Genomic DNA, 2531 nt, shown 5'->3' with positions numbered 1-2531 from the left:
TATAGTTATTTGGCTTATATCGTGATAGATATCGTTATCGCCTGAAATGAAAAAAACATATCGTGATATGAAAAAATCTCATATCGCCCAGCTCTACCTACAAACGTCACTGCTGTTTAGTTTTCTGTCTTCATTTATGTTGGAAGTGTTAGGAGGTGGTGGGTAGGTGTATTGTTGTTGTTTGGGTTTTGTTTTCCTTTTTGGTTATAGGTAGGCGAGGCTGGGCTTGATGGCATTCCAACACACCTGCGACGCATCGGACGTCATCAGTGAGCGCTCTTAGGGAGCTGAGTCACGGACGTCTGGTGTCGGAGTATTGTCGCTGTCACAAGTGGTAACTAGTCAGCACAGGCTGCATCTGTTGATTTTACGCTGTGGAGCTGTATGTTTTAAAGGATCCACGTTTCGCCTACTTTTCTTTGTCTTAGCCTGTTCCATCGCCTGCCCGCCTACCTAGGATTTTGTGTTGACTATTGTGGATCCGCGACGGAGTGCTACGTACCATCAGGCGGCGTTCACCGCAGCGGCTGTGGTTTGGGTGGTCAAGTAAGCTCTCCAACTCTCTCCGTCCACTTGTGTTTAACGTTCGGCTATCAACGGTATGTCATAAGCCCTGTTTTGTTCCCTGTTGTCAGGTAGCTCCGGTGCGTCTGCTGCCTACCTGCATGCTTCGGCTCCGTCTCATCGCCTCGGTGTTTACCTCCTGGCACATTTTTATTTATCACTGTATATAGCCCCTTCCCTTGTAAATATTCCCCCTTACTCGTGTATATAAAAACTTGCATCACTAACTATTCTGCGTCCGTGTGTGTTTCTGCCACGTAATCCATCTGTGTAATCCAGCCCACCTAACAGAATACTCCGACCATTTTTGATGGATTCGGCAGAACACACAGGTCCCGCGTCCGGCGATTTACTCCAGAAACACGAGGAGTCTCTGTCTAGTTTGTCTCGGCAGTTGGCGGCGTCCGAGCAATGGGCAGGCCGGGTCAATGAGACCCTGTCGGCCATTCAAGAGACTTTGGCTCGGTTAGTTCCTCCTACTGCTCCCGCTGTTCCTGCTCCCCCGCCCGTTCCGTCTGCCTCACTGAGTGTGGGCTCTGTTCGTGACCCCGCTCCCCCGGCTCTGGTGCCTTTTACGGGAGAGTTGGGCCGTTGCGGGGGTTTTTTGATTCAGGTTTCTCTGCTTTTTCAGCGATATCCCCAAGCGTTTTCCAATGATGCTGTTAAGATTTCTCATGTTATCGGTGCCCTTCGTGATCGTGCTTTGGACTGGGCAGAGTCTTATCTCGCTCTGCATCCCGTGGAGACTGTCACGTATGAGCAGTTTGTTCGGGATTTTAAGGCGGTATTTCACCACCCCCTGCGCTCGGATGAGGCCGCGCGGCAATTGCACGGGCTCCGCCAAGGGGGCCAGTCGGTGGCGGAGTTTTCTATTGATTTCCGGGTTAAAGCCGCGGAGACGGGGTGGGGTGAGGACGCGTTGCGCGGGGCTTTCGTCATTGGATTGGACGATCGCATGAAGGATGAGCTCGCCACTCGTGACGAACCGGAGAGTTTCGAGGCTCTAGTTAATCTGGCTATTCGTATCGATAATCGCCTTCGCGAGCATGAGAGGGAGAGGGGTGGCCGGGTCTGTGCTGGGAGTGCTGAGCGCGCCGCGGTGCGCACAATATTCCGTCCTTCTCCTCCCGTTCCGGCCCGCGCACGGTCTCCTCCGGCGTCCGCCGCTGAGGAGCCTATGCAGTTGGGTCGTACACGGCTGACGCTGGAGGAGCGTCGGAGACGGTTTGAGGGACGGTTGTGTTTGTATTGTGGCCAGTCGGGCCATTTTGTGTCCACCTGCCCGTTGCGGTCAAAAGGCGGTGCCCACCAGTAACTGTGGGGGTGCTGGTGGGTGGTACTTCCTCTCTTTCCCAAATTCCCCGCATGCAGCTTCCTGCTATCGTGAACGCCGCGTCTGGCGCTTTCTCTACTAACGCACTTTTGGATTCTGGCGCTGAGCAGAATTTTATTGACGGCGGTCTCACGAGGCGCCTCGGGATTGTGACTAAACCCTTGCAGGTTCCCGTCTCTGTTGTGGCTCTCACCGGTCAGTTACTGCCCTCCGTCACTCATGAGACTGAACCGGTTTCGTTGATTCTTTCTGGTAATCATCGTGAGGTTCTTCGTTTTTTTGTTTTTTCCTCCCCGGAGTCTCCCATCGTTTTAGGTTATCCGTGGTTCGAGCGTCATAATCCTCATGTCAATTGGTCCTCCTGTCGCATTGAGAGTTGGAGTAGCCACTGCTTGTCTCACTGTTTACAGTCTGCTCTTCCGCCTTCGCCTGTCTGCTCGTCTAAGCTGGCGCCCGAGGAGGTGGATCTGTCGTCTGTACCTGAACAATATCATGATCTGGGGGCGGTTTTCAGTAAACGCTGTGCGCTCTCGCTTCCCCCCATCGTCCTTATGATTGTGGCATTGAACTGTTACCTGGAGCTCCTTTGCCCACCAGCCGGCTGTATAACCTTTCTGGTCCAGAGAAGGCAGCC

General features: G+C 53.3%; 1 long non-coding RNA gene across 1 annotated transcript; it reads left to right on the top strand.

The window, feature by feature from the left end:
* The first annotated feature begins 224 nt into the window (after positions 1–224).
* On the top strand, positions 225–916 carry LOC147309045 (uncharacterized). The gene is made up of 3 exons (XR_015126010.1): positions 225–334; positions 429–546; positions 636–916. It is a non-coding gene; the product is annotated as an uncharacterized LOC147309045 (long non-coding RNA).
* Positions 917–2531: the final 1615 nt, after the last annotated feature.

This window comes from Aulonocara sp. 'chitande type north' Nkhata Bay, linkage group LG18, assembly GCF_057382095.1.
Source record: "Aulonocara sp. 'chitande type north' Nkhata Bay isolate Kocher_YH1m ecotype deep benthic linkage group LG18, A_spYH_male_GT1.1, whole genome shotgun sequence".
In the NCBI taxonomy this organism is placed as follows: Eukaryota; Metazoa; Chordata; class Actinopteri; order Cichliformes; family Cichlidae; genus Aulonocara; species Aulonocara sp. 'chitande type north' Nkhata Bay.
The sequence above is the reverse complement of the archived record's forward strand: the minus strand, read 5'-3'. Positions and strand labels throughout refer to the sequence as shown.